The sequence below is a fragment of the Chenopodium album genome, chromosome 7, assembly GCF_948465745.1.
Source record: "Chenopodium album chromosome 7, dcCheAlbu1.1, whole genome shotgun sequence".
In the NCBI taxonomy this organism is placed as follows: domain Eukaryota; kingdom Viridiplantae; phylum Streptophyta; class Magnoliopsida; order Caryophyllales; family Amaranthaceae; genus Chenopodium; species Chenopodium album.
The window spans coordinates 15,149,482-15,174,298 of NC_137840.1; the positions used below are offsets into that span (position 1 = coordinate 15,149,482).

At 32.1% G+C, this 24,817-nt stretch overlaps 1 long non-coding RNA gene across 1 annotated transcript; it reads right to left on the reverse strand.

The window, feature by feature from the left end:
- Positions 1-5,830: 5,830 nt before the first annotated feature.
- Positions 5,831-6,801, reverse strand: LOC145640944 (uncharacterized). Its single transcript, XR_014115025.1, has 3 exons — positions 6,591-6,801; positions 6,337-6,433; positions 5,831-6,113 (listed from the first exon to the last, which is right to left on the reverse strand). It is a non-coding gene; the product is annotated as an uncharacterized LOC145640944 (long non-coding RNA).
- Between the last annotated feature and the right edge of the window lie 18,016 nt (positions 6,802-24,817).

Consider the following 24,817-nt stretch of genomic DNA (forward strand, 5'->3'; position numbering starts at 1 on the left):
TTCGGGTTCGAGTCGGGTTCGGTTCAAGTCAATTATTTGCAGGTTATAATCAAGTCGGGTCATTATCGGGTTCGAGTCGGGTTTGGTTCAAGTCAATAATTTGCGGGTTATAATCAAGTTGGGTCATTTTCAAGTCGGGTCATTCTCGGGTTCGGTTCAAGTCAATAAAATTTTTAATTTTTTTTTTTAAAGCTCCAAATCAAATTGCATAATTTAAAACATTTAAAAATATATAAAAATAAACAAGTGAATACTAAAATTTGAAAAAAAAAAATATAAGTAGTTATATGGAAGTTTATTTACGGGTTATAATTTTATTTTTTTTTTTGAAAGAATTACGGGTTATAATCTTATGTATTTGTTAACGTCGAATCTCTATTGTAGATGTCGTATGACTTTTAATTAATGAAATGTTTCCTATTCAAAAAAAAAGTTTATTTATAAAATAAATTTAGAAAAAAAAAAATACATTTGGCTGATTTAATTAGACAAAATCACTATCTTTCAAAAAAAAAAAAAAAAGCCAAAATCACTATCACCGATTCACCTCACTCACCTCATATTGCCTCAAATACGTTTAAAAAACATTGACAGCTCAGAGAGTCACAGCTCTACTCTAATACTCTATCACATCATGTCCTCATATACCTCATTGCTCATATAGGAAGTTGAAGATAATTAGGAAAAACAAAATCAATCACAATAGAGATTTCATGGTGGAAAATTTCGTCAATCTCGCCATTAGACTGCAACATTCCTTAATATACTAAGATTCAGTCAATTTTTTTTTTTTTTTGGCTATTGTCCAGTTCAATTTTTCTTTGACGAGTATTTTGTAAGAGATAAGTCAAGTAAGATAAGAAAGGGCCACTTTTGTTTCATAATTGGAATCCATGTCAATAAATTGAAAAAAAAGCCTGAAACTCAATAGTCAATACGGAGTACTCTTTTTATCCTAAAAACTCCTAAATCCTAAAATTCGGGTTAGTAATAGGTCGAGTTTAAATTTGGGTCAGGTCAATAAGAAGTCGGGTTGAATTTGGGGCGGGTCAATAACAAGTCAGGTTGCTTTCGGGTCGGGTTTAAATTCGAGTCGGATTAGGAACGGGTCGGGTTGGCCTCGGGTCGGGTTAGTAACAGGTCGGGTTGGATTCGGATTTTGACGGGTTAAATCGAGTTTGGGTCATTCTCGGGTTCGAGTCAGGTTCGGTTCAGGTCAATAATTTACGGGTCACATTCGGGTCGGGTCCTCTCTAGGTCGGGTCATGGTCGGGTTCGGGTCTCAAATACTCGGTCAACTCGGGTCTAGGGTTGGTTTCAGGTCGGGTTAGGTCGGGTTCGGGTCACCATTTTTTTCGGGTTCAGACGGGTTAGGGTTAGGGTCGGGTTAGGGTCGATATTTCGGGTCGGGTCAGCTTTTGTCAGCTCTAATTATCGACATACACTAATTGCATCTGTATAATTACGTCATACCACTAAACGACAGGTCTACTGATATTATATATATCAAGAGATATATACTCCCCACATATAGTATGTTGATCTCTTCCTAAATTTTTAGATTTTATTAAAAGTTTTATTTTTAATTTTATTATCATTTTTTATTAGTTAGGAATTGATGAGCTTGGTGAATTTGTGAAGTTTAAATTATGTAGTATGTAATGGTCAAAAATAATATGGTGAAAATGTTTGATTACAAAAATGGGAAAAAAAAATAGCAAAGTGAGATTGAGAAATCAGAAATTTTTAAAAACAAGGCAAAAATAAATAAATAAATAAATAATTGTTTTAAACTCGTTAGATTGACCCGAACCCAAAACTTTGGGTTAGAATTGAGCATTTCTCGTCTCAACCTGTGACCCGACCCGAACCCGACCGACCGGATTTACAGGTCTAACTACAAGTGAGTCATTGAGTAGTAATTGGCAACTTGTTGTAGTTGGTAGATGTTTTTCCTAATGACATCAAGGTTATGGATTTGACTCCTACTAGCTACATTAAGTAAAGGTATGGATTCCCTTATCCTTCACACCCCTCCCCCCTAATTCCTCAGGATTCTAACATGATTAATTTAGGTTGTTTAATTTTGAAAGGTTTTGGCCTAGTAGTTTGTTCTCCTTAACCTTAAAAAAAAATACAAATGAGTAAACCTTTAAAACCACTCAAAATAAAAAAAATAAAAAACAAAATTATTTGAAATTTCGGCAATAGATGGAGTATATCTCTAATTTTATAAGAAAATGAAATTGGCTTGGATTTTTTTTTTATTTTAATATTTGCAACGCTTTCCTTTTGCAAATGTTATGTTTTTATTGCATTAATTTCTTTTTTGGGCATCTTTGATCATTTAGTTTTTATTTTATCTCTCTCCATATATAGTTTCTACTCCTACTTCTTATTAATAATTCTCTTCTCTCACATCCTTTACTATTTAATAAATCATTCAACAACTATCTATATGTGATAGGTTGTCGTACACTTGGCAAAAAAAAATCTAGCAAAAACTCAATGAATACAGGTTGATAAGAAGGATTGAAACCACAAGAAAAAAACAATTTAATCTAGCTTTTAAAGTATGGGGAAACTAAATTATACATGTTACAAAATTGGGATAGAAATGTAGTATAAAATAATATAAATAGAGAAATTAAATAAAAGGTCTAGAGTTGTGGTTCAATATATTTATAGCTAAAAATCAATCAAAACATCATCAACATATATATCAATTAGTCAATTATATCGAGCAATTGCTAATCCTATGATAGGATCTTAACACTCTACATTCAACATATGATGCACACAGTCACTAATTTTAATTCCAACTCTAATTAACAAAATAATAAAAATTAATCAAACAAATGATTAGGTCATTGCAAAAGTATTTGAGAGAGTCCAGATTTATAACGTCGATAAATGACACCGTCATAATTAAGTTGCCTAAATTTCGTGGGCGCTTCATTTAAAATTATATTAGTGTATGACTCGGGCTTCGCTCCGGGTGATACTTTGAATAATTTTATTTTTATATTAGCCGCTTTAAAAGTCTTATTAACTTTGATTTTGTGGGTAAATTAGAATACAATGAACAAAAATAACTTATTTAAGATTTAATAGTTTTTATTCTACATTCTAGTATTTATAATTATATATAAATGTGAGTCAATAGGACATGATTTATTTCTAGCTAATATGGTAATATATGTAGTTTTAATTCAATGAAGTTTTTGCTTCGAATCTCTTAATTATATATAAATGTGGCATGATGTTAAAGGTCGTTGAATGATGATGTGCCGTAGTACTAGTGTAAGAAAGGATACACGTGGCACATACACAAATTTAGAAACTATATAGTATAGATAGATATTCATTGTTTAGCTAGTTGTGTTTGACAAAGTCCCATTAACGTGTGTTTCTTCTACTGCTCATTGTTTTCATCCTCTCACCCACCATCATCTTCTTCATCCTCCTTCTACCCACCCACCTTCATCTTATTTTTCCTCAAATCCCTGATAGGTTGTCGTACACCTGTTAAAAATAAATTCCAAACAAGTAACAATGTATAGTAGTAGGTATGTAGCCAATGTAGGGTTGAATCCATAGAGAGATGGTTATTCAATCTAGCTTTCAAGGTATGGAGAAACTAAACTACTGATCACGAGTTAGGATAGAAAAGTAGTCTAAATTAAAATAGGAATAAAATCATTAATAAAAAAAGACCTAGAGTTATGGTTCACCATGTTTATACTCCCTCTTTCCCTTATTGATAGTCCCTTATGACCAATTTTAAGTCCCAAAATGATAATCCCATTTGCTCCTTTAAGTACCATTAATATTAATTTTTTACAAATAAAAAGTCCCTCCAAATTGCAACACTATTTGTACAAATGTAACTATCCCATGTAAATTTTGCTTTTCCATGTACTTTTATTACTTTATCTATCTACTTTTTTGCATACTCAATGTAAGTTTATCTTTTCAATGTATTTTTACTAATTCTTATTTACCGAGTGTAAGTTTAATTCTCGTGAAAATTGCCCATAAAGGACTATCATTAAGAGACGGAGGGAGTAGTTCTAAATCTATCAAATATCAATAAAAATTCAATTTATGAGAAACTACTAGTGAGTGACCCTGGGTGCTGCCCTAGGTTGCTATTGTTGTAGACGTACACTCGGTAAGTTTTTTAAAACACTTTTTTAAACAGCAATTGTCACTATCAAACCAAAATTGAATTATTCTTTTAATGTAGTTTTTTTATTATTTAATTATACCTTGTGGTTTGTAGGTATATGAATTTTTTTTCCATACAAATAACATAGTTGATATTGGCTTAGTTAAATAGTCATATGTGTTATTAGAGCTTGAGGGTTTGAACCTCCTTATCCTTATTTTTTATATGGACTAATGCTAGTTGCTTGGGTGATGTGGCATTGTTTGAGTGATGATGTGGCATCATGAGATGATGGAAAGATGACGTGGCATAACAAAAATAAACTAAGTGGCACGTCGACGTTTTTAGAAACGTCTTTTAATAGATTAGTATACATTGTCATAGACAGCTTCCATAAATTTTGGTTTCTCATAGACAGCTTCGTCGCAATTTTGGTAAAGGAAAAGTTTGTAACTATTGTCATGTGAAGGGTCATATCAAAGCCGAGTGTTAGAAATTAAAGAAGAAGAATGAGGATAACTCCAATGAGGAAAAATCTGTAAATATTGCTAACACTGGCGATGATTATGTTTATGCACTTTAGGATTACGAATTTTGGGGTTGTAGTTTCTACAATCTCTTCCTGATAAGTGCCCCTTTGAGATCTCTTTGTGAAACAAGAAACCGTGTGGATTTTGGTATGGAGTCTATGATAGATTGCTTTTGATGTTTTGTTTGTAATAAAGTAGCAATTTTGGTTATGCATTAGATTTTTGATCTAGTTATGCTATTTCTTATCTCAATTTTGGTACTTTTATGTTTTGTTAAGTACAATTGCAATTTAGATATTCTTTATGTAATTTTTATTTTCTAGAATTGCTTGAGTTTTTAGTTTGGTTTTGAGATGAAGAAGTGTTTGAAAAGAGTTTGGTCAATTTTTACAAGCATGCTACACGTCGAGACATTATACTCTCAATCTAGACCATGTGATGGTTTAGTGTACGAAATTTTGTGTTTGAAGACGCACCAATTCACAAGTTATGGAAGATGTTTGTTTGTTAATTGCTTAATGTGAGTAGGATTATGGAATTTTGTTTAAGGTGGAGGTTCTATATTTTATTACGAGCATTACTTCTTGGTTTTTTATTCAAGGTGGAGTTACCTTGTTTGGTCGATTTCAAGTCAAGGTGGAGATTTGTTAAATTGTGACTTGAAATCTAGTACGGATGACTTTGAATGCATATATCTCTCAAATTACAAGTGATTTTGAGGTGATTCAAGTTAGAGGTGATATTTTGGTTCAAGAGCTTTCCAACGAAAGGTTATATTCCCAATTCCGATAAGAAATGGAAAAGTTATGGCCGTTTTACAAAAACTTGACGAAGTTGGAAATTGCGATGAGCGGGCGAGCTATAGCTCGGCCCTATGAGGACTTAAGCCCCGCATAGCTAGCTGTCGAGCTATAGCTCGGTAATTCGGTTCATCTAGGATAATTTATGGAATATTCCTAAAATTATATATTTTCTGTGATGGCTATTTGAGTATACTTGGGGAACAATTTATGTTGTTTATTAGGGTTTTCTTATATTATAAAAGGACCCTTTAGTTGATCAATTAGATCATACCTTTTGAGCCATTAGATTTAGGACTCCTTATATTATTCTCGAGCCACACCCCATTGATATCCACTATCAACAAAAATATGTTGATATAATGGCATTGTTGTAATATTTGGGAACTTTTTGCTGAATTCCACATGCTCAATGTTGGGATGATGATGTGGACCCCGTATATCGAATTTTTTAATTAAATCTTGTAACGGGACATTGTTGACGGAGAGATTAACGCCATCACCTCCACTTTTTGTTGAGATCCCAGATGGATGAGGAGAGAGATTAACGCCATCACCTCCACTCGTGCTCACTCTTGCTCTGTATCATCGTCACAGCTCTTACAGAAAGTCCTTAATAAACATCAAACATGTCAAGTATTTGCTGAGTTAGAGTTGGGCAATAACAATTTCCTGTAGTGTATTGATTAATATATTAGAAAACCATTGTAGAATTGTTTACTCATGTAATCAATATTATACCCTCTAGTTGATACGAATGGCCAAATCATCATTTTACCAACACCATAGGAATTACAGTTGATTTTACCCACACCACCAACATAGGAGTATTTACCTGGAACCAAAATGTCTACTTCATCCAATTCGCGCAAATCTTCCGCAATTCGTACCGTAATTAAGCCTTTTTCCAATGTCCAGGATGAGTAACTAATCTGACCAAATGCAAATTAACAGATGAGCTAATTAAATACCATCCATTAAACAGTTTTAGAACCCAATTAACACAAAAAATCATTTTTAGTCCGAAATTGGGTCGCCTTCAATACTTCGATTAATACGTGAACTATATGATTAAAAAAAAGACATTACCTTGATTTTGCAATCGAATTCCATACCCACCAATTGAAATTGTTGCAATTCATATTAAAGCAATCTTGCAATCGAATTCCACAACCACCAACTGATCCAAAATCGGCCCTTGGTTTCGATTTTGTTAATTAGTGAACTGGAGAGCAACTTCAAAGTTATCGCCACTAGAATCGAATTTGAAAATTAGTGAACTGGAGAGCAAGAGAGTAAAACGCAGTGTTTGTCAAAAGGTCAACCACGATATTGACCGAAAGTTAACGTCTGCAATTGGTTTGCAACGGATGGCTTGCAACGGGGTGTTACTCACTTTCCAGTTTTGTCCTCACTTTAATGAGTGATAAGTCAGAAATGCCCTTATATCAACGCTGTTGGTTGATATAGGATATCAATATGTATTTACTCATTATTCTCTCATTCTTTTTCCATTATAGTGAAGAAGCTCTCGACTCCCCCACCCACGTAAATGTTTGTGTTATTTGTTTATCTTCTTTATTGCTTTTCTCATTCTTATTTTTCATTGTGTTGTTCCGCATTAATCAAACACAATCGCTTCCTTATTTCCTAACACCTTTCATATTACATGGAATTTAAGGTTCAATTTTAAATGAACTTAGTATCATTTTACTATTTTGTCGTGATTTTTTGCATGAATTTTAGAATTCCGGATGAATTTTTTTAATTTTTGGGTTTCTCTAGATTCTGATTATATTGATTTTTCTCTAATCAGACTTTTTTTTAAATTTTTTTATATGTTGTGCGGCTAATTTTACTGTGTTTTTTTTTTTTTTTGTAAAGGGTCAAATTTCACTTCTAGTGAACATTGAATATATAATATGGTCATGTATGCATTTTTTGTAGCTTTTTGTTTCCTTGCTACTTACTAAGAGAAGCTCTTTCCCATATTTCTTGTAGGTCGAAAATGTTCCACGATATACTCAGCTATGAATAGACAAATTATGATATAGCGTTTGTATTCAAATAATTTTACAGGTCGTTCTGTTAAAAATAAATGTATGAATTTTTGCATGTTTTTGTATTGATTTATTTGCCAAGCTAGAGTTTTAATAAACAAAATACAGTCCTAGTTAATGATTGACAATCCAGATCAACGAATTGACGATCTTAGTACATTCACAATAACAACACTTGACGATCTTTGACACAGTTTTAAGCTGCAATCGATTTGACATACTATTTGGCATCATTATTCCTTGGCTATTTGTTACTTTAAAAAAGGAAATTTTCACTTTTGGTACCACTCAAACACCCCTAATTCACTTTTGCTGCCCATCTAATAGAAACAGTAACCAATTCTGTTAAGTGATAGCAAAACATATGTTTTTAGCTTTTTAATGGTAGTAAAATAAAACAAAATTTTAGATGGGTAGCAAAAGTGAACTAGGGGTGTTTGAGTGGTAGCTAAAGTGAAAATTTCCTTTCTAATATACTTAATAAGGGAGTGGACTTCCATTATGGACTATTTTATTTGATTTCAATTGTTGGTTACTTTAAAAGGTGATGTAGTTGTTTAAATAATTATAGAATTTTGTTTTGCTTTTTTTAATGCTTAATTCTCATCTCTGGTTGTCATGAAACTAAAGTTATGAACCCAAACGATCATCAATGGTAGAATCAAGACGATTTCACCATTGAAGCTCGGCGAAAAATCAGAGAGAAAATGTAGAGATAGAAAGAAGTTTTGAGGAAGGAAAATTATGTAATTATATTACAGAGAAATAATAATTACAGGTGAGTATGTAACACCCCGAAATCTCCCTCTACGAAAATACTAGTATAATACGTATAACTATACGGTAGATATAGAGTTAGGCGTATTACCGCCACGTGATTATGCAAAGCTACTCAAATTACTAACCAAAACCAATATTTTGCAGCGGAAATTCAAACTCTTTCTTTATTATCGATAAGGAAATTTTGTGAAAAACTACCTATTATAGTCCAGAATTTGCGAGAAACTATCTATTAAAAAAAATATAATTGACTACCTAATTTTTTAAAAATGTTGTAATTTACTACCTTACGCAGGATTATGAAGGAGTTTGACCAAATTTCTCCGGCGTTGACTTGGTCACCTGACCATCATGTGACACTTAATGACCCTTTTCTTTACCAAATTTTCTCACAATTTTCCTACGTGATGGTAACCAAGTGTCACGTGACCAAGTCAATGCCGGAAAATTTTGGTCAAACTTTGTTTTTCAAAAGTTAGGTAGTCAATTACAACATTTTTTTTAATAGGTAGTTTTTCACAAATTCTGGACTATAATAGGTAGTTTTTCACAAAATTTTCTATTGATAACTATGAATAGAAACTATTGTCATGAGTACTCATAAATAAACAAGGACCAACATTCCTAATCTAGGTGAAGAACATCTAGAGACTCTCATATGTTCAATTATTGACTCCGCCTGAAAATAGTCAACACTGCTTACAATTAAGGTACAAATTGAAAATCAAAACAAATAGAAAATACGGATTAACAAAATATGCTAAGTACGATAAGTGTAAGATAAAGAAACTCAATTTATTTGTAAACATGCTTTTAAAAACCTATTTCCAATGATTAATCCAATAATTCCAAAACTCATGATTCATAACCAATTCTCAAATATAATTCCAATAACTCAATAGTTCAATGATAATGATTATTAAAAGCAATTCTTTTCAAAAACTCAATTTCCTCTCTATGTGTGTACACCCCCCAATCTAATGTATTACTATTTCAAGGTTATTCTTGAAGAAAAACTAGGTCATAAAAAGTCTATAGTCTTTAATGAATCTTCATAGTGGGATTAATATAATAATCATGCTTGTAAAGCTTTTGAATAAATAATTAAATAAACCTCTTTAATTCAATAATTCCAATAAATAACTCAAACTCCTTTTTATTTAAATTAACAATGCTTTCAAATCAATCCTTTAAAACATGATAAATAATTTTAATCATTCAAATTACAATATTAAAATCAATCCTCAAATTTAATTTATCAAAACCAATTAAACATGCTTTTATTTCATAAATTATAACTTAATTCAATTAAATTCAATTACCAATAAAATCATATAAAAACATTCTATTCAAACAATCACTTTCAAAAGTATCTAGGCACCTAAACGTACCTTTGATCCTTGATTATCACACACAAAAGAAATTTAAGAACTTTGATCAAACACACCCTACAATTAAACATAACCTTAATTAGTATAAGGTTAACATATAATCACAATAATTAAATTCAAAACCCCCAACTATATGTACATGAACTTTATAAATTATTTTTCATTAACTTGAATAAAAATTTGATTTAATTTAATTAAAACTACTCATAATAATTTTTATAAATCCCCCATAATAATAATAATAATAATAATAATAATAATAATAATAATAATAATAATAATAATAATAATAATAATAGAAGAGAAGAAGAAAAGGTGAAAAACCAAGGAAAAGAGGAAAAAGAAGGTGGCGGCAAGGTAGGGCAGCCTTTCAGAAGGAGGTTGGAGGTGGCAGCTTGTAGCCGGTGGTGGAAATGGTGATTTGTGGTGGTGGTGTCACAAGGAAACAAGAAGAATAGGAGAAGAGAATCAGAGAATTTGGGGTGAGCGTTTCGCTATAAATCAATGGATAATTATAGGCTAGCTCATGCAAGAACTATGGTAGGAGAATGTAGGAAGAATTATGGTATAAATAATTAAGGAAATTACTTAGAGAAGAGAGCTTAAGAAATTTGGAAAGTTTGAAATTAAGGTGACTAAGAATAATTAATTTAAGGAAAGTGTGTTTTCATGAATAATAATATGGCAATAAAGGTTTACTTAGGAAATAATCAAGGATGAAATAAGTTAGGGAAATAAGATGATCAAATATTTAGGAAATGGGACATAAGAATTAAGGGAAAAAATTATGGATTTGAGGAAAATAATTAAAAGGTTTTTTTAGAAAATAACACCACAAAACAACCCAAATTTTGATTATAACACCACAAAAAAAACAAAATAAAAAAAAAAACATTTATTATAACACTACTATAGACACCCAAATGTGTCTCCCCAAAATCAAACCTAGTGTGAAAAGTCTAGTGATGAGGATATTTTTATTAAAATCTCTTCTTTCTGTTTTTGAAAATATTTCTTTTCTTACCCTATTTTTAAAAAAAACATGCATTCCAGTTTAGTTTGGTCCATAATATGGGTCCAATAATATTATAGTTGGATGGGGCTTGAAAAAACTTTTCCAACGATATATTATAAGCCCAATCCCGATGAATAATGAGGAAGTTATGGCCAAAATACTAAATTGGGCTCAAACCGGATTTTACCTACGGCCCAATGATCATGTGGAGGGTCCAAAGAATTAATACTATTCCAAAACTAGTTAGGATTTATTAGAATCTTCTATGAGTTGCTAAAAGATCTTAATTATCCTTTTGAAAAGATAAAATCAAAGAGTTTGAAATTGAATAAAACTTTCCTTTTTTTTAAATCCTAATTCTATTCAAATTTAAAGATGTTCAAAGACAGTCATATATTATTTTTTGAACCTCGAAATATTTATCTAAATCTTATATGGTTGGATAGATCTTGAAATTATCTTTCCAATGATATATTATAATATTAATTCCGAGCAATAACTATGGATTTGAATACGAAACTCTATCCAAAACTGACACCCTTCCACTATTTTAGACATATTTTTTTATCTACAAAATATTTTAATCTGATTCTAATTGGGTTGAAAATAAGATTTCAATAGCTTTCCAACGACATATTATATTACTTATTTGGACTTATGGATCAAAAGATATGATAAAAACAAAATTCGTAAAAAACTGTCTTAGCACCAAGTTCGTCACCTGGCGATGCACCTCGTCGCCTGGCGACGAACTCTGTCGTTGGCGATAGGATGATTTTTATTCCGATTCGAATTCTAACTCTTTTCTATTGGTTTCTGGACTATTTTCTTATAAATAGGGTCCCTGTACCTCCGTTTTTATTCATCAACTCTAATCAAGAATTTTTTTATTCTCTCTCTCTCTTTCTAAACCAACCCTTTTGCAAACACAATTCCGCATACACAAGATCTAGGCACACCTAGCCAAATTCGAAGTTGTCTTCGCCCTAGACGTGAAAGGTTGATAATTTTTTAGGGTTTGGTCCCAAATACAGTTTAAACTTTTTAACTCTTTCTTTCAATTCTTTAGGGTGTGTTTAGCATCATTGCTATTTTTGGTTTTTTTGTTTTTTACCCCCAAAATAAAACAAAACAGTGTTCGGTAAAATAGCTTAAAAAAACAACTTTTCAGCTATTTTGTAAAAATTACAACGATAAACCTAAAACACCTCAAAGCCGTTTTAGAGGTTTTGTTTTTTTTTTTTCCCCTATCAAAGCGTCGTAGTACTCCGTATCTCCTTCACATAGTATCTCATCTTTCTTCCTCAAGCCTTAATTCTCAAGATTTAAGGAGCAAGCAATTACAGGTATAGAGCGTTCTCCTCTCTCTTTTCTTTTAATTTCTGTATAATCACCACGCTTTCCCCTGTTTTTCTTTCTCAATTTACAAATTTATTGATGCTTTTGTTGCTTAAAAATTTGGTTGTATTCAATTTCTCTGATCAAAATTGGTGATCTTTGTTCGTTGTTTTTCTTAATTTTAATCGTTCTTTGTCTAATTTGTATATAATTTATTTTAGGTTTTCATATTTGGGGATTTTTTTTCTGAAAAATACGAGTGCAGTGTTGATTAATTGAAAAATTGTTATAATCAATACTCGTATTGATTGAATTTTCTTAGTTTCCCTTATCATGATGTTAATACTACGTATGTTTTAGTTAATTCAAGGAAGGAAGTCTAAGCTAATTATCTCATAATATGTGTTCAATATATTTAATATTTTGGGAATTTGTTGTTCAGGAAGTAGGAAGTATGAATTATGCTTGTAATGTAATCAATTTTGAAAATTTTGGGAATTCTACCCTTTGGGTGGTCTGGGATGGATAGCATGTTAGATCATTTTTTTATCAAACATTTTTCTACTCTATGCTCTTAATACCTTGTGGCAAGTCTTGGCTCCCAGAAACTTACTTTATACTTGGACAATATGTATGAATTTGAATAAGAATGTGAGCTATGTAACAACTAATAACCTGAGTTTACGTGATATGTCAATTTGCTGTAATATGTAGTGGCAATCTCAGCCTAGTTGAATTGGAAGTATTATGAGTCTATCACCATGTCTTCTATCTGCATGTCTTTTTTTATTGTTCCTTCTTTTTGGCTTAGAAATCAGAAACCTGCAATTTAGAGCATAACTGTTCTAAATCTTAAAATAAACTGGTCGTTGAGTCATTTTTTTTCTAGAATTAACGCTTTGGCAGGGTATTATGTATTTGTGCTTATGAAATTAGGTTAATTGGTATTAGCAAGCTATTACAATTTTGGAGCTTCAGTAATTTGTAGACACGGAAGTTTAGTGTGTTTTTTCTTAGAGTACTAGTGTGGATTGTTGTATTTTACACCCCTTTCTTATTTAGTGGAGGAGTTTCATTTGTGGTATAGTTTATCAGAGTTATATGCCAAGGTAGCTTATATAGAATCAATTATTTATGAAGTTTGTATGTTTAACATAATGGTAATGGGAGACAAATGGATATGTTGTGCTCTTGTTTTTCTAGTTGCTGCACATTGGTTGTTTAGTTGAATTAGACGATGATTATGTCTAATAGTGAATTACTTTATAGATGTCAAATTTGAAAAATGATGAGTGCGAAGATGAAGTTGTTGTTGATATTGAATCTACTGGGGTAGTTGGAGTATGGAATGAAAATATTAAATCTTACCTTATAAGCTTGATAGAGGAGGAGGTAAAAAAAAGGAAATATACCAACAACCACTCTAACCAAGCAAGCTTGGAGGCTTATCAAGCAAAACTAAAGGAGAAGACAAAAAAGAATTATAGTCAAGAGCAACTTCAGAACAAATATAATCAACTAAGACAAAGATGGAAGGAATTTAGTAAACTAGTACAAGAAACTGGGATGGGATACAATGCTATGACTTTTTAACTTTCTGCTGAGGATGCTGTATGGAAAAAGTTGTATGAGGTAATTATCAATAAGTTTATTTTGATTCTATTCTTTTATGGATAAAGTAGGGACATTTTTAAACTAATAAGATTTTATTTTTGTGATATTTGATGTGAATGTATGGTTGTTATAGAAACATAAGTCTGCCAAAACTTTTAGAAAGAAGGGATGTAAGCATTATGATAAATTATGCACAGTTTATGGGGATATAACCGCTACTGGTGCTAGTTCACATCCTTCTACTAAAAGCCCTTCTGAGAGTGAGGATGAAGATGACACAAATGGAGAAGGGGGTGACTCAAGAAAACAATGTGAAGAGGGTCCTAAAAACAAAAAAATCAAGCCTAATGTCAATCGTAAGAAACTTAGGGAAAGTGTTAATGTAGCAATGGCGGATGTCTTGGTTACAATGAGTGAAAATTCCAAGAAAAAACTTGAACTTATCGCGAGAAAATTTAATGGCAATGATGAAGGTGGGCATCAGTCCAAGGAGGATCATGATTTGCTCATGGAATGTGTAGATGCACTAAGTGCACTTGAGGGAATTGATGGAGCTTCATTTGCAAAGGCAACTAAACTAATACATGATTATCCATTGTGGAGGAAAATGTTTCTTAGATTTCCAAATGATAGGAAGATAAATTTTGTGCTCAACCTTTAAGCATTATCTCATTAGTACAAATTATTTTTCCCTTCAATAATGCATGTTTAAGTGTTTAAACTCAATTTAGATCTTGTAGTAAGTATTTTTTTTTTTTTTTTGGATTTTGTATTTGGGTTTGATTTAATAAGAGTAATAATGGTGAACTTATTCTATATGCTTGCTTATAACATTTATATATACTAATAGTATTCTGCTTGCTCATAACATTTATATGTAAAAAATGCATTTCGACATTGAAGAAATTTTATCGGATTCTGATGAGGAATATTTTCAACAAATATTGACAATTTATATTAACTTACAAAATAATGCTTAAAAAGAAACCCCGTTTGCAAAGAATTTTAAAGTTAACAGGTCACCAATATGTCCTTGAACTGCTTAACGGTCATCCAATAACATGTTATGATATGCTTTGAATGACTCCTGAGATCTTTATTAGCTTGTGTGAAGAATTGAAAAAAAGGGAAAAGTTGAAAGATTCCAAATTTATATCAATTCAAGAACAGGTTGCAATGTTTCTTCTTATTATTTCTCATAATTCGAGGCACAGACTTATGGCGGATAGATTTCAACATTCCTTATAATCTACTCACCGCCATTTTCGAAAGGTTTTGTATGTCATTGCATCATTATCAAAGCATTGGATTGTTCTTTCGGCATTTGACGAAACACCTCCAGAAATTAAAAAATAACCCAAGATACTATCCGATTTTCAAGGTAATTTTTTATCACTAATTTTTAATTTTTACATATTATCTATTTATTAATTCATTAAGTATGTAGTTTGAATTTAACGATTTATTATAGAATTGCATAGGAGCTATTGATGGAACTCATGTATTAGCACATGTGCCACAAGATGATCAAATTCCCTATCGTGGAAAAGAAAAAAAGCCTACGATGAATGTAATGTGTGCTTGTTCATTTGACATGAAATTTACATTTGTGATGGCTGGGTGGGAAGGTTCGGCAAATGATTCAAGAATTTTTTGGGAAACAATTACAAATGTAGAAGAGACCAAGTTTCCTATGCCTCCTACTAGAAAGTATTATCTTGTAGACTCAGGCTATACAAATATGCCAGGATTTCTTTCACCGTATCGTGGAGAACGATATCATTTGCGTGATTATAGAGGAGGAACAAGCCCACAAGGTCCTGAGGAAATATTTAATTATACACATTCTTCATTGCAAAATGTTATTGACAGATGTTTTGGGGTATTAAAAGCTAGATTTCCTATTCTCAGAGATATGCCTTCATATGACTTAAAACGACAAAAATATATAATTTTGTCGTGCTGTGTTATCCACAATTTCATAAAAATATGCAAGGACAGAGAACCTTTGTTCATACAGTATGCGGATGAAAATGTCGAACTAGAAGATGATGTAATCAACAACAATGGATCCGAGTACCTAGTGACTCCTTCTGTAAGTCAACAAGAAATTCAAAGAATGGCTCAATTTCGCGATCGTTTGGCAAAAAGATTGTGGGAAAGACAAAATTCATAATGAAAGTCTTCAACGAGAAATAAATATTACATTGCATTTGACTATTTTACTGTTACTTTTTTTTCGTAGTTGCTCCTTTAAATTTTGTTACAATCTTATTCAATCAATAAATTTATTATTGGAATATATATATATATAGTGAAAATAAATAAGCAGCTATATAAAAAAATTAATATTAATAAATAATTATTGGTAGTATAATAGTTGATTAAAGCTATAAATGATTTGGTAGTGTTTTGAAGTTGATTGTAAACTCAAAACTAAAAAATGAAAACAATTTTTTATAAAAAAAAAGAATCAAAAACTGAAATCAGTTTTCAGTTTTGAAAAAACAAAAAACTGAAAACTGAAAACAATGCCAAATGAACCCTTAGTAATTTATTTAATTTTATTATTTTCCTTGAAGTTACTAACGTGTGTATTTTGTTATTAGAAAGAGGTACGAGGCATCAAAGTATGTAATCTTATTGCTCTATTCTTGTAGAAATCATGTTTATTATTTATTGATTCTTAATATCATGTTAAGATGTTTTATTGTTTTCTAGTATCATGTTTAAGGTGCTTCTACCTATTTCTAATATCATATTAGTACCATGTTAGGGTTAAAGCTTTGATATTTTATGTTTAGTGACATGCTAGGGTTTGTTATTAATCTTGTTAGTATCATGCCTAGGATCTTGCTATTATTATTATGCTTTAACATGATTGTTTTAATTATGATTATAATTATGATGATTATAATTATGTTGCTTGATTATTATTATTGTTATTGCTTGATCACACCTTTTATGCATATTTAAAGGGAATTTGTACTTGTAATAACGCTTAATAAGATAATTAATAATCTTGTTTAGGGTTAATTTGATTATAATTCAAATGATCTCCAATAATAGATTTATTTGTGCATTAATATTCAACCAACATAGATTAAACAGGTTTAGAGTAAATCTATTGATTGCATGTTAGTCAGAAAGTGCACATGAATAGGAGAAGAATAAAGTAGAGGCCTATTTTTAGGGCAGGTTTAATCTCTTTTAGGTTGGATTTGTACCTTCATCCCCGAACTTCCAGTCATGGCTCCAGACCTATTGGAGTTAACGATCTCCTGAATCATTAAGGGGTGTAACCTTCACCCTGTGAACGGTTTACAAGTTCCTAAAACTTGTTGGCGACTCTTTTGCTCTAGCTTCCTTCCCTTTGGACGCCATCATGAGTGTATGATCACAGTGGGGTTCAAGTTTGGGATAATGCTTGAAATATTCCCTACAACCACAAAAAAAAAAAAAAAAAAAAAAAAAAAAAAAAAAAAACCAAAAAAAAAAACCAAAAAAAAAAAAACAAAACAAAAAACAAAAACAAAACAAAAAATTGGATTTCACCACCTCCTAATAGATTTTTGGATGAAATCCGTTAGAGGGACCATTATGGAAATGTGTCAATAAGACATTGGCTTATATTAAAAAAAATATAAAAAACCCCAAAACTGTAACCAAACCCCACAACCACCACCGGTAGTCGTACGCCTCACCAGTGGCAACCGTAAACCTTACCTCCGGCAGTTTTGGGTTTTGATGAGTCTAACTCACTGCGGAAATAAAACCCGAGCCCAAGGAAAAACTCACAATTAATATAACCAAAATACATAAATAACAATATTAGAGAAAAGACAAAATTACCCTTGAAGCGTGCTTCGCTCAACCACCGGAGCTCTTACTTGAGAAAGCTAAGCCTCGCAAACGCAACAGCCTCCGATAATATCCACCTACAACACAATCGCGACGGGTCTCTTATTTGGAGGTTAGCCAAGTCGGACCGAAACACTACTCGAGTAATTAATCAGCTTATAGGTTTTCTCTCAAGTGTAGATGCCTAATTGAACTCTTACTCAAGTAAGTTTTCCCAATTCCCAAGTGGGATATTTATAGGGAAACTCAAGTGAGAAATCCACTCTCCCATCAATGTGGGAGTGTTGGTAAAATCAATTTTCTCCTTTTATTTTTAAATAAAAAACAAAAGAAAATAGTCAATAACTAATTAATCAACCAGTGGCATTTTAAGAGGAGGGGTTATGTAGGGATTGTAGGAGTTTATAGGTACGAATTGCGGAAAACATGAATCATATTCATATAGCACCTAATCCCGAGATCATGCATAACACATAAAGATTAGAATTAATACCTTTATAGCATGATTACATTCCACGTATGATCGAGCAAGAACAATAAGGAGAGTAGGAACCCCACGTGTGATTCCTCTACTAAGTCCACGAGCACGGATCAAACCTCCACTAATACTAGTTAGTTGTGATTGAACACTTCAATCAACCTTCAACGGAGATGTGAGTCATAAGCACACCATGAACCACCCAAACAACCACCACACGCGCCACCTGTGAGGGGCGGCCGTACAGACAAGGGAGGAAAGAGAGAGGGCCGAGTGGAAAGAAAGAGAGAGTTAGGATTTTGGAGTTTGTTGCTTGGTTCACAATTAACAGTTAATTGTTATGTCATGCAACCCTAGGCATGGATTATATTTATAGATCACATCTCTAAATAAATCCATGTCAAGCCCAAAACATTATAAGCTCATCAAACTATCCTAGCCCAACAATCAATGTGGCATGTCATAAACTCATGAGGCCCAATAATGGGTCTCTAACTTGTTTGACCCAATACTCTTGTGTGTGACCTTATAGGATCCATTCTATAAGGCTTTGGACTATTTAACTAGCCAGAATATCAATTGTCATGTCTAGCACCAAACATTGACGACTCTATAGAATGAACTAATTATCTCCATGATCATGATCCTTGATATATCTAGTAATTGCACTTATCAAAAACATAACTCCTTTAGGGACCACAAGGGAAAAGGGAGGAGGACCAATACTTGATTCCCAAGGCTCCCAAAACCGGCTCCCCTATTGCCAAATGCACTAATGGACTACTGCCATGTGGCAGGCCAAGCCTTGCCACCCAAGCTGCCTAGCTGACGCTTAGTGTGTGTGAATGGATTACTGCTATGCGTGACTGTACGGCTGGCCGAAGCCCCATGCGCGAGCGCGCTGCTAGCTAGCTAGCACTACTAGCTCATTGCTACGGCTGCCCCCGCACATGCTAGCATGGCTTGCTAGCCATGTGCTGGTAGCCTTGCTAGCTGTGGTGCGCTAGCATGCTGTAGCACTAGCCAGCCATCCTAGGCTCGGCTTGGTGCGCATGATAGCCACCTTGCTATACCAAATGCCCCTATCACTCGGTTTGCTCGGGGCATTTCGATGCTAGGGGTATTTGATTAATTATTGATTTTATGTCTCTTCTTTTATTTATTCTACTCGACTTGCGACGCTCGGTTTTGACGCTCCTAGCTCGATTTTCGACGTCTAAATATTTAATACTCGAGGGACTCATTAATTTCTTCTGAATTAATTCGTCGTGTCGGATCGTTAGTTGCTTTGGTGTGACTCGAAGGGTTCAGTCAAGATTAAGCTATAATATTAATTATGCATCAATATTACTGATCGGAAGTGGCCATTGAAATAATCGACCAATCATGGCTGTTATGGTCAATTTTGGCCGTTTTGAGGGTGAAAGGTAAGGGAGGGTGATTTTCGGAGTTTGGCGACGATGATGTATTGATGTTGTTGTTGCGGTGGGTAAGCGGTGTTTGCGGAGGTTAGGCAGGGTTGGGGTTGTTTTCGGGGAGGAAGAAGAGGGGAATGGAGGGTTGGTGTCGATGCTTAGGCTGGGCTGGGTTGGTTGTTTAGGTATTTTTTTATTTTTTTTTTAATTTTTAAATTTTTTTTAAAACCAATAAGAGTGACACGTGTCTGTTGTGAGCCCCGCTACCGGATTTTGATTCCATTCAAAAATCCGTTAAGTGGTGGTAAAACCAATTTTTTGGTGTTTTTTGTGGTGTTATAATAAAAGTTTCTTTTTATGTGGTGTTATAATCAAATTTTAGGATTTTTTTTGTGGTGTTATTTTCTAAAAAATCCTAATTAAAAATACAATTTACCAAAATAAATCACCCAAAATCCAACCATGGTGGCCGAAATTTTAGAGCCTCCATAGCTTAAAATTTTAGACACCTTATGTAGTATTTAGGGAAATATTTTTCTAGATTTATGGGATTAAATATAATTTTGTAAATAATATATATATATTGTATAAAATGATTAATTAAGAGAATACCAATTATTCACTAAATAAATTAACCAAAGAAATCAGATTTTCCATATTAGGAAAATCCAAAATCCTTAGAATTATAATCAAAATACGTGTTTAATTTGAAGAAAACTTATACTTTTCATATTAAAAAAAAAAAAAAAAAAAAAAAAAAAAAAAAAAAAAAAACACTCTATAATTATAATCACATAAATGACTTTCTAATTTAACGAAGAACTATCATAAGTAATAAGCATGTAAGTGTAGGGAATATTTCAAGCATCCCTCACTTGAGCCCCACTGTGATCATACACTTAAGTATGGTAGCGTCCAAAAGGAAGGAAGCTAGAGTAAAAGAGTCGCCAACAAGTTTTAGGAACTTGTAAACCGTTCACAGGGTGAAGGTTACACCCCTTCACGATCCATGAGATCGCTAACTCCATAGTGGTCCTGAACCATGACTGGACATTCGGGGATGAAGGTACAAATTCAACCTAAAAGAGATTAAACCTGCCCTAAAAATAGGCCTCTATATTATTCTTCTCATATTCATGTGCGATTTCAGACTAACATACAATCAATATATTAATCCTAAATTTGTTTAATCTATGTTGGTTGAATATTAATGCACAAACAAATCTATTATTGGCAATCACTTGAATTATAATCATATTAACCTAAACAAGATTATTAATTATCTTATTAAGCATAATTTCAAGTACAAATTACCTTTAATCCAGCAAGAGAGGGCGTGATCAAGCAATAACGATAACAATACCAAGCAACATATTGAATAACAATCATCATCATAACAATCTCAATCTCATCAAAGCATAATATTATTAGCAAGATCGTAGGCATGATACTAACAAGATTAAAAACAAATCCTATCATTTCACTAAACATTAAAGATCAAACCTTATCCCTAACATGATACTAACATATAGAAGAAATAGGAAAAAAAAACCTAAGCAAGAAAGCGATAAAAGACATCCTAACATGACACTAGGAATTAAAATAATCTAAACATGCTTTCTATATCAAAAGAATAATTAAGTAATTAAATTACTAGCTTCGATGCCTCGTATCTCTTTCTAATAACAAAATACACGCGTTAGTAACTTCAAGGAAACTATTAAATAATTAATTCAATAAATTGAAATATAGATATGGGACCAAACCCTCAGAAATTATCAACCTTTCACGTCTAAGGCGAAGCCAACTTTGAATTTTCCTAGGTGTGTCTAGAACTCGTGAATGCGGTATTTTTATTTCTAAAAGGGAAAGGTTTAGAAAAAGAGAGAAGAATAAGCTATTGTTTAAGAGAATTAATGATGATTGTTGATTGTTGATGAATAAAAACAAGGAAATACGACCCTATTTATAGAGAAAATAGTCCAAAAATGATAGAAAAGAATTAGAATTTCAATCGGAATAAAACTGGCTCATGTGGTGAACGATTGGATCCAGCGCGAAACGACAGGGATCACGCATGGCGACAGGCTCTGTCGTTTGGTGCTGGTCTAAAAGATAAAAAGCGCTTTTGTATAGAATACTTTTCCTAATATAATTAGGCAATTAAACTCCGCGTTTATCAATTTTAAATCAGATTTTATCATAATAAAACACTTGTTTTATTTCAAATCAAATTCATTATTCTCAAAAGATAATTACCAGTCCTAAGTTCATTAAAATTTAAAATAACCTTCTAAACTATTCTAGAAGGTTAGAATCAATCCTAATAATTTTAGGAATAAATAATTAATGGTCCCTCTACTAGACCATTGGGCCGTAAAACCATTTTAGACTCAATTTAGTATTTTGGTCATAACTTTCTCATTATTTATCGGAATTGGGCTTATAATATATCATTGGAAAGCTCTTTGCGAGCCCGACCCAACTACATTGTTACTGGAACCTTGTCATGGACCAAATTAAATTGGACGGACTATTTTCATAAATAAAGTACATTTTTAAAAAAAATTAAAAGAATGACTTTTATTATAACAACCGCATCACAAGACTTTTCACACTTTCACTTCGTTTGATAATCAAGTGACGTGAAAAGTATTCATCACTGGGTTTGGTTTTTGGAGATACACATTTGGGTGCCTACAGTAAGGAACATCATCTCTCATCTTAATTTGCTTAACTCATATAGATTAGTAACTTGATCATAAGGTAAATTCCAAATATTTTACAATTTTCCTAACAATTTCATGATTCTTGGTAATACAACCTTAAAATCGTAATCAATAACTTCACCATTAAAAATTTCAATAACTTCATTATCTTTTCTTATAACTTGATCAAATTCCTCAATTTGATTGTTGTAATCCATAACTTATAATATGATTCAATTGAACAAAATGTAATCATTGGTTCTTGCAACATCATTAGTATAAGTTCTCTACATCAACTGACTTTGTTGTCAATCCCTTGGAGTAAAATCCTTGAAGTAGCACAACCAATTCCTAGCTAACTTCATTAATCCCTTATCAAGATATAACTTCAATTTCAAACAAATTTCTTTATCTCCATTCTAGAATAACTTATTATTATTGTTATTATTATTGTTATTATTATTATTATTATTATTATTATAAAATATCAAAAAACTTACAAAGTCAATCAATTTACAAAAAATTTGTGGTGAGCCAAGATACAATCTGGGCCCCCACCCCTCTAGCTATAGCGAACTCGATCCTGCTGAAGATGTAAGCAGCTGCACGAGCACCAATATCCTGAGTCTTAGCAAACGCCTGAACCCGCATATATTATTATTATTATTATTATTATTATTATTATTATTATTCAAAAACAGATAAAGTTATACAACCTACGTAGTACAAAAATTAGTGGGAAGCCAAGATACAATCTGGGCCCCCACTCCTCTTGAATTAAAGAATCCTATCCTAGTAAATATATGAGCAGTAGCACATGCCCCACTGTCTTGCGTCGTCGAGAACTTATGAACCCGCTTCAGCAATGCAACCACCTTCTTCTCTAATTCCCTAAGCAAAGGAATTGAGAAGTGAATGAAACCATATTCAATCGCCTGACAACTAGATTTGTACTTGACTTGCTTTCGATGAGTCACATCAGTCACAACCCATTCAGGAACAGATAGCCTCGACCGTGTCAAAGGAAAAGGTCCTAACAAGTCAACATATATATTGTGACCTCAATCCCACGAATATAGTAACACATGTGTAGGTCTGAGGGCCCTGTCATTCCCTCCAAACAACCCAATGTCAACCTACAAAAACCTACAAAGTCAACTATATTATTATTATTATTATTATTATCTAAAAAATTACAAAAACCTACAAAGTCAACTAAACTTCAAGAAATTAGTGGGAAGTCGAGACATAATTTGGCCCCCCACCCCTCTAGTTATTGCAAATTTGATTCTGCTGAAGATTTGAGCAGCTGCACAAGCACCAATATCATGTGTCCTAGCAAATGTCTCTCAGCAACACAACAATATCCTTCTAATTCCCTCAATGAAGAAAAGGAGAAAGAAAGAAAACCATAGATAATAAATTTACAACGCGCTCCATACTTGTCCCGCTTCCGCTGAGAGCAACCGACACAACTCGAGCGATAACGAAGTCAGACGACCCATATTGTTGTTGTTGTTGTTGTTGTTGTTATTAGTAATTATTCATAATTTTATTATGTATTAATTTTACTTATTTATGAATTTTAATTTATATTAAATTATATTAAATTTTAAATTACATTAAATAATTTTACAAAGTAGAGAAGATTTCAACTAGGCTCAACAGAGCAAAACAGATTTCACAAGCTCTAAAGAACATGGCATTAATTATTTAATAAGTTAATGTTGGTCAAATAAGTTAATTTTGCTCAAATAAGCTATTTACCAAACCTAACCAATATATTACTCATTTCGTCTCTAAAAGTTCGACCCTTTTAACCTAATTTTAGTCACAAAATGATCGACCCATTTGTATCAAAATACCCACTAATTTACAATATGTGCAAAATTAGCTTTTTCATAAATTTTTGTTTTTCATGTACTTTTATTACCTTATCTCTCTTTTGTTTTTTTACAAAACTCGTGTAAAGTTATCTTTTCGATATACTTTTACTTCTTTTTATTTAACTTTCTTAATACTCGCGAAATCAGCCCAAAAGGGTCATTCTTTCGAAGACAAAGGGGTAATATATAGTTATAAAAAAAAAGTTTAATATATAGTTATTTTTCAAACGAATGGATTATCTTTTATTATTTTTATGACAGTCTTACATCCAATTTATAATATTTAATTTACTCTTTGACTACCATATTTAATACTTCCTCTATTTCTTTATTCACGTTTGTCAACGCATAACTTCAATAATTCATATCTTTAATTACCCGATAAGAAAAAAAATATGAAATTTTGATATTTTGAAAATATATATCATGACGAATCTATAAAGATTTCATATAACTATATTTTTCATTATATATAAATCACAAAACACGATTAAAGGAGAGTATATGAATAGTGCTATAAGCAAAACGTATCAACTAAAAAAACACGTAGTACTCCGTAGTTTGCAAAAACAATCGACACTCAAATAATTGAGAAAATCTTTTTAATTATTTAAATTTTAAAAATACGAATGGTTTAACTTCCATTGTTACAATTCTTCTCCATCCTTTCTAATCTATAATCATTCTTTGGAAATAATTTCGTGAGGGAGAGAGAGATGGATGTCAACATCAAAAGAGTTAACATTTGAAATGATATGAAGTGGGACCAA